Below are 8,729 nucleotides of genomic sequence, written 5' to 3' on the forward strand. Positions count from 1 at the left end.
GTTTAAGACGAAGGATTTAAACTGATGTGGAACGGGGGCGGGGGGGGGGGGGGGGGGGGGGGGGGGGTGACAGAGAAGAGGGCAAAGACAGAGTCATCAACACCAGACTTTCTGGTGAGATTAAAAAAACCATGTTAATCCCTCAGTTGACACTCACACATTGGTTGGTGACCTGTGAGGTCACGACCTTTACATGGAGTCAGGCTGAGTGTGTTGGGCCGGGTCACTGTTTTGACCCCTGACCCCTGATTCTCTGAAAGGATGAGCCTGCAGCCGTGTCCAGCAGGGCGTGCTGCTCAGGAGTTAATATTAGCATACACACACACACACACACACACACGATGATTGGAAAACAAATAGTTCACACACACACACTCACACACACACGCAGCAGATAATCGGAAACAAATAGTTCAAATCAACCAACCAATCAAATCAGAGTTTGTTTGTTTTTTCGTGTGTGTGTGTGTGTGTGTTATGAATCAACGCTGCAGACGAGAGGCTGACGTCTGTCAACGTACGACTGCGTTTTAATCCTAACTGGTACAGACCAGGAAAGGCTTAGTATAGTGCAGGGAGGAAATCCCCTTGTGTGGTGGTAGAGGTCATCGGCCCCTGGGGTATAAATAGTACAGCTATGTCTCCCTAAGCTGGCTTTTACGCAATATCAGTTAAAAATATGACTTGACTAATTACAGTACAAGCAGGTCAGCCAGTCAGCAGAAGCAGAAACTCCTCCACCTCTCTGACCACAGCAGATGACTGCAGTCTTCCTCCGGCTCTCTGGTTAGTCCACAGTCAGAGAAATACTCACATTCATATCAGGTTCATTTATTTATTTTTTTTAATGATCAGTATTATGTCTTAAATTCTGGATTCCTCTCAGCAGCTTTAGTCCACCAGCCTACAATCTTTAATTCAGGTCATTCTACAGTACCTAAAGCCTTCAACACAAAAACGTGTGACACTAATGGAGTAGTACTAGTCCATTACAGGGTCACATGTACAGACAAACCACCATTAACACTCACATTCACACCTCTGGTCAGTTCACAGTGAAAAACCAGGGAATAAAAAAACAACAACTCCACAGAAATCAAACTCATGACGTTCCTTCTGTAAGGCAAGAACACTCACCACCGTTCTGCCCCATTTTTAAAGTTTTAATCATTGACTGATTTATGAATTTACTTGTGATTGCACCCCCCCCCCACCCACTCAGTGATTGCAGTGACTGACATCAGTCTGTGTCATGATTAGTTCAACCCTGAGTGAGTAGTAAACTCTCACGCTATGAGATCAGCAGCTTAGAGAAAGGGCAAGTAGTCAAGAGGGAAGGAATTAGGACGGGTGAGAGAGAGAGAGAGGGAGAGAGAGAGAAGAAGACTGGACGTGTGTGTGGCAGAGGAGAGACCACAGACTCAGTTTTTTTTTAAATTGTCCATGCGAGTCCCCCCCCCAAAAAAACAAAAACAAACAAAAAACAAACAAACCAATCATTGCTGACCATGTCAGTGAGCAGTGAACCACAGACCCACAGAGCCACAGACATGACATCTCCACCCGACCAGGAGGTGCTGGTGATGTGATGAAGTGCCATTCATTCCCAGTGTCTAGACAGCCTTTAGAGAACAGCACCTTCATCACTGATGATATTCAAGGCAACGCTGTAATTATTGCTGAACAATGTCTTTCACTTTATGTCTGCTGACCAGCTACACACACACACACACACACACACACACACACACACACACACACAGCCGCTGTACAGTTTGGTGCATTAATCATCAGCCAATGGTAGTTAAGCTTCTACCCTGAAATACCTTTGAATTTCACTAATAAAGTTTCTGGATAGAAAAGTAGAAAATCTGAATCTAAAGATTTGACTCTGACTTTTATAGAACGAGCTGTTCATGCATCAGTGATTGTGTCAAAATGTCAAGATATTAAAAAAAAAAAATTATTAACAGGATGTATTTGGAGAAATATTAAAATAATAATAATAACAAGAAGAAATATTTATTGATACATGATCGAGTATCTTGAATAATAAATGACTAGACTGAGCAGTTGAATATCAGCTGAATATTAGAAAATGGAAGCAGCCGAGACGGAGATGAAGAAATTGGTGTGACCTTTGAATTCATCTGTCACTCATTTCCTGAAGTCTTCTCAGAAATGGAAATGATGATGGTATTTTAAAGAAGGGGAAGAAGAAAATGTTACAATTGTCAAGTTTAAAATCAAAGATTTGAATCCTTATCAAACAACATTAATTTGTTATTAATTTAACTTTTAGTTTTACATTTCTAACATGAAGTCTTTAAATTAAATTAATTATTTTCATTTTATTTATCATATTTAAAATAGGTGACTTAAGCAGATCAGTTGCACAAAAATAAAATGTGCTATTTTATGCAGACCAAACCCTGCGTCTCTGTGACACAGACAAAGTTCATGTAAGGCAAGCAAAAAAACCACGAGAGGATGACAAAAGTCACTTCCTGTGAGTATTCAAGCGTCAGTCACACGACCACACAACAGTCAGTAGTCGGTCTGTGGACCTCGCACAGACCCGTGACACGGAGAAAGCACGGCGTTTGTAGAAGTTATTTTGCTTCGTAAACAGTTTGTCATGCGGAAGCCCCGCTTCCATGCCTAGCTACAGTTTACTCCCCCCCCCTGCTATGAGCTAAGCTAACAGTCTGTGGTCCATGAAGCCAAGTTAAGCTGAGCCTCGACAGAGTTTAATACACTTGAATGTTGGTCTGTGATAAAAAATAAAAATAAAAACTCAGTGGATCATGGTTTATCTGATATGTAAATAATACAAATGTTATTTGACAATTTAACAGGGTAAAGAGATGACAAAAAAACTGAAAATGAGGGGAAAACTGAAAAAGACGGAAAGAAATATGGATAAATGAAAGGTTGAGATATTTATTTGTTTAACAAATGTAACCGTTAGGCTGTGTTTGTGTGACAGGTGCGTGTTCTTTAGCGTTACCTAACGATGTACAAAAGTGAATATGACTGTGTTGTTCCTTCAGTTCATCTGTTTACTGCAGCAATTATCTCATTTATTCACAGAGAAAAAAAACCTTGTTTTTCAAGTACAGGACAGAAAATGCGAGGTTCAAGGAAACACAAAGCCTTTTGTTGCTGCAAGGTCATACACATCAAAGCCCAACGCGGTACTATACTGACAGTATAGGCTGTCTCAAGGACAGCTCAAATGTTACTCTTTCTGTACAGTAACACTGATACTGCGTGATATATCGCGTTCATCCACGCTCGGTGCAGAGCGGCAGATTTATTTGCAGCTCGGGTTAAAAAACAATATTAAAACTGTGAGTGTAGGTAGTGGGTGTCAAGGTTGAAAGGTCGCCGACCCCTATTGTTGATGAAGTGTGGAGGAGGCGAACATACAGCCTGATCACGCACAAACGTTGGCGAGTCGAGGCCAAAGAGAAACGATCTGTGAAGAAAACGCACACACGCGCACACACGCTGCACTGAGAACAGCAGTGTTTACATGCACGCCCTCTTCATCATGTGTCAATTACACACATGTACCTCAGAGGGCGGGGCCTGTGTGTCAGCGCGGCGCTGTGGACCGGCGTCTTGTAAAGTGATTTCAAACACCTGCCTGTGTTTGTGATTATTCATCAGCCGTCTGGTTCCTTGGCTGAGCTGCTGAGACACGCCACGTTTCTCCAAATGTCAGAGTGCTGATCTGTGATCAGTTCTGAAATGATTCAAAAAGACCACAGATGTTGACCTTAAAAAAATTTTTAAAAAATAAAAATCGACGAATTGAAATATGCCGTGGAATTAATATAACGATGGTGTTGACAGGGTTCAGAGTGATCAGTGGTGTTAGCCGCGGTGCTAACGGGTGATCTTTCTGTTTGGAGTGTCGGTGTTCTCGTCTCACACACTTCGTCTCAGTCCAAAAAAAAAGACTTTCTAGATTTGGGATGAGGCGAATTGTTCACTACCACAGAGCACCAGTGTGAATGGTTGTTTGTCACAAACCACGTCAGAGTTTAAACTGTAGTACATATGTCAGGCCTGTATGTGGCGCTCTGTCATTGGTCCATTTTTTTTTCCCGTTTAGTTCCAAATGTAGCTCCCTCTGTTCTAATGTCTTAGACTTGATGTTCAGATGGAACAGCACTGACTGGTTACTGTACTGACAGTTTACTGACAATTAAATTGTTAAAAAAAATATATCATCGTGCCTATAGTATCGTAGTATATCACAATATATCATATCGGTGACCGTGTAATCGTAATACGTATTGTATCACCAGATTCTTGCTAATACACACAGAATTAGCCAACACTTTTTTTTCTTCTGCTTCCCGTTTATGACCTTAGCTTATTATTTTTTTCTTTAATTTTTACGATGCCTTTTTTTCTTTTTTTCTTTTCTCGTCTTCTCCAGTCATCACTGGACGGGGGTTTAGTCCACGGCTCAGCTGAACTGAGTTTACGCTCACCACAAAATAAAGGATTCATCAAATCACATTATTCAAATCTGTAGTCTCTGAATGAATGTGAACTTCACTACTCCCTCGCTGTTTCCCTCTCACTTATCTGACTGCCTGTTGGTGAGCACACACTCAACGTGGGTGAGAGTGCTAGAGTAGAGTACATCACTGTCAACACAAGGTGCAGGGCGTGTGTGTGTGTGTGAGTGTGTGTGTGTGTGTGGCTGTAGGTGGAGAAACGCAGTAGGTTGTGAAAGAGCGCTGTGATAATGACAGGCCATACCTTACATAACATTTTTGATTGCGTAAGGATAAGATTATTTTAAGTGCAGATATTGAGTATGTATAAGTAATTCCTTGGTGTGGGCGTACTGCACTACGTGCACCTCTGAGTGCACTGACGCGCATGTGTGTGGACGTGTTTCTGAAGCGCGTGCGTGTCTGTAAGATGGTCGTGGGTGTACGTAAAAATGTGTTTTGATGAGAGGAACATTTTTTTTACATCTGCATTTCAAAACAACCACATCAGGATTTTGCCGCCTTTGGCATCACCGCCACGAAAGAAACTTCCAGTGATGACAATTATTACAAGTACACGCTCCATGGGTTAAACAACCTACATACCCCCTGTCCTGCCTCCCTCTCTCTCTCTCTCTCTCTCCTTCTCTCTCTCTCTCTCTCTCGTTCCCTGAATGGGACGTGCGGTGCAAAGTCACAAAAGGGAAAAGTCGTGCTCACAGTCAGATAGTTTCAGCGCGGCGCTGCCGTCTGTGTATGATTCGCTCCTTGCATGAGTGTGCCCCTTTAAAAATAGACTTCTTAAAGACGCAGCATCCACTCAACCTCTCCTGTCTCCAGAGGTCTGTTCTGCTCTACAGGGTGACAGTTCTCCAAGGAACCAGGGACGGGAGAACACACTGTATTCTCCTTCTAGCCCACAGAGACACACACACACACACACACGTGTGTGTACGTTCACTTTCACCATCACTGTTTCTCAGCAGGAGGGGTGTAAAAAAAAAAATATGCAAAATTTTGTTCCACAATACCACATCAACACTCTACAGCAGCATGTTGTTATTTTTAATCAAGCATTAATATTCAAATATTCATAATCATGGGCTGATTGGTTCATTTTTGTGTTGCATTTAAACCGTTCCTTCTTCATGTTAAGATAATGACATGAAAAAAAAAGTTGTCTTAGGTTTGACTGTTCAGGGAATGTGCAAGTATTTTGAGGCAAACAATCTTTTTTTTTTTTTTCAAAACCTCAAAATATCACCAACTCCCAGTCCAATATTCCTGGTGTTGGTTCATGTTCTTGTTCTTTTCTTTCTTCTCTAGTGATTCCAAATGTAGATCCCTCTGTTCCAGTGTTAGGAACTGATGTTCAGATGGAACAGAGTCTGAGACTAGGATCACACTGGGACTAGAGTTAAATAAAAAAAATATATCGTTGTGGCTACAGTATCAGCATATATCGTACCATTGCCCCTGTATCGTGATATTTATCGTGATACGTATCGTGACGCCAGATTCTCGTCAACACACAGTTCTACCAGGGAGGTCAAACAAAAGCATCAGTTTTCCTCTGTAACAACGCGACTCCAACTCCAACTCCAACTCCACCTCCACTCTGGATTCTTCCACCCAGAGTCTTCCTCACACACCTGGAGCTCCACGGTTTAGAATCCAAATGACAAACACAACCAAGTTTCACCGAAAAAGACGACGCGACACAGAACCATAGGTCGTGTTTAACGAGAGGTTGGATTGGTAATCAAAGTGAAAATTCACGTACGGGTGAATAAAGTGGGCGGAGACAAAGGTTGAACCTGTGAAACGTTCCGAGGTGCAGCCTATGGGATGTGAGCGCAGCAGAACCACACGGCTGCTGTGGCACAAACAGACACGCAGGACTTCATCAAGAGCCCTGAGAAAGGTGGAGGAGAAAGACAAACGGAGGAGCGACACAAGTCTCTGACTGAGCGCAGTGGAAGAAAAATTAAAAATATGAACCTTGTCATGTTTCTTCAATGAACCAAACCTTAACGTCGTCGTTGATGAGACTAATTAAAACAATTAAAACAACGACTGCTGTCTTTTTTTGTTTTTGCAGAGCCACGTGTCTGACCTGCTGTCAGTGGAGTGAGATCTTTTCCTGAAGTTAGCCCCCCAAACACCTGCACCCCCTCCCCCCTCCTCCCCCCTCCTCACAGCTATTCTCACATCCAGCCTTCAAGTTAAAGCAGACTCCTCCAGGGCCTCGGGCTATCTCTAGACCCAGGCTATTTAAGCCCACTGCTCTAATTCTGAAAGTCCTGATCTGTCAGGATGAATGATAGAAACCCCCCCCGACCCTGCACCCCTTCCCCCCTCTCTCTCTCTCTCTCTCTTCCTCTCTGTGTCTCCCTCTGTTTTCCTTACACTCTCTTTCTGTCTGGTTCCCTCACACTCTCTCTCTTCTTCACACGTTCTACTGTCATTCTCCTCCACACCCCCACACAGGTGCTATCTTACATGGGTGTATCACACACACACACACACACACACACACATACAGGCACTGTGTACTGTTCTTCATTCATTCCTAACCTCCATCCTCTGCCTGCTCCTGCTCCATTGCCAGTTTCTAACCTGCAACCTCGACCTGAATGACTTTTACATTTTTTGTTCCAACTGAGAACAAAGGCTGAAAAACTGTTCTGTCTTAACAGAACCAGGTCCTGGCCTCCATCAGGACCAGGTCCTGGTCTCCATCAGAACCAGGTCCTGGCCTCCATCAGGACCAGGTCCTGGTCTCCATCAGGACCAGGTCCTGGCCTCCATCAGGACCAGGACTTGGTCTCCATCAGGATGTGGTGACAGGACACAGCAGTTCTAGACTAAGTTTTATTTCTAACTTTTTTTTTTCTCTCACTACACTGAGTTAAACATCAAACCTACTTCTTAGCCTCCGTCAGTTGTCGACCTTCAACTCATCCAGAAAGTCTGTTCACGCCTCCATTCAAAGTTGAAAACAACCCGAGCCTTCGTCTCTCTCCGACCACAGACACACACAGCAGGATTCTTTGCGGTCACGTACCTTGCTGAGTGCCTTTGCGTAGAAGATAGCAGAGGGTTTACTCATTGGATCAGACAGCGGCAGCAGCAGAGGCGGCAGCAGCAGCAGCGGCGGCGGCAGTGGCAGCAGCAGCAGCATGTAGAGATATCCAGTCCAGAGACGGAGTCTCTTCCTCCTTCGGTCTCTACTGCTCAGCTCTCCCTCCCATTATCCTGTTCCAGCTTCTCTCCTCCTTCTCACTATCTAAGCACTTCTCTGCTTCTCATTCCGTCCCTGTGAGCGTGCTCACTTTCTCTCTACCCTTCTTGCTTGATCTTTCCACCCCCCTCCTCCCTCTCCCTCCCCCTCTCTCCTTTACTCTCCAGTAGGTGACACACAAATCTATCTAACCCTCACAACCTCTGCGGTCATGGCTCTTAGTAAATCTCTGACACACACTGACACTTGATAACTTTTTCTTCCCCCAGCGTAATATGCTCTCTCCCTCTCTCTCTCCCTCCCTCCCTCCCTCCCTCTTTCTCTCTCTCTCTCTCTTTCTCTGGTAGTGTATAATTAGATGGAACTCAGTGTTCAGTGTGGGAGCCTTAGCACTGCTGCTCATGTTTGGCTCGTGGCCCACTGCCTTCACTCATTAACTTTTCTTGAGCTGAACACCAGACCAGCTCACGGCTCAGGCTATTTGCTGCACCACCTTAGCCTCTTAGCCTATATTAGCCAATCACGGCCCACGTGGTGTGATGACAAGAGAAACGAGCGCCTGCTGCGCACACACAGAACTGAACACACGGGTCTTGAACAGAACAACCTCATGGTCGTGGAGCGTCGTATCTGAAGCACCAAGGACTGTCACGACACAGGCAATAAGTCACTTCTCTTTTTAGTCCCATCACTTATAAATGATTCGCCCGCCGCCGCGGCATCATGTGCTTTTATTTCAAGCATTAAAAAAAAAAAAAAAAATCCACCAACTCTTCCTGTTGTGAAATCCCTGTTAAGTTTAGGAATCAGGGTTCCGATCACACAGGACCAGGTTTAAACCTTTGTTTGTTTACGTGAGAGTTGGTAAAACTCTGAGAAAAAAAAACAACAACTTTTTTTTTAAAGGAGAATAAATTCACACTTTTACATTTCAGTTTTCAGAAAGTGTTTCTCAGAAAGAAAGAGTG

The 8,729-nt window shown here is 43.9% G+C and overlaps 1 protein-coding gene across 3 annotated transcripts in view; it reads right to left on the reverse strand.

Moving 5' to 3' along the window:
* LOC103385431 (mitochondrial ribosome-associated GTPase 2) overlaps positions 1-8,729 on the reverse strand; it is a 76,892-nt gene that overhangs the window by 30,716 nt on the left and 37,447 nt on the right. The window contains exon 1 of one of the 3 annotated variants that reach the window (XM_025058997.1): positions 7,585-8,729. This exon is cut by the window's right edge and continues 326 nt beyond it. The exons of the other annotated variants lie outside the window; for them this stretch is intronic. The gene's annotated coding sequence lies outside the window, so the exon portion shown is untranslated. The remainder of the gene's footprint in view (positions 1-7,584) is intronic. 3 annotated transcript variants of the gene reach the window in all.

Source organism: Cynoglossus semilaevis, chromosome 10 (assembly GCF_000523025.1).
Source record: "Cynoglossus semilaevis isolate Cse_v1.0 chromosome 10, Cse_v1.0, whole genome shotgun sequence".
NCBI lineage: Eukaryota > Metazoa > Chordata > Actinopteri > Pleuronectiformes > Cynoglossidae > Cynoglossus > Cynoglossus semilaevis.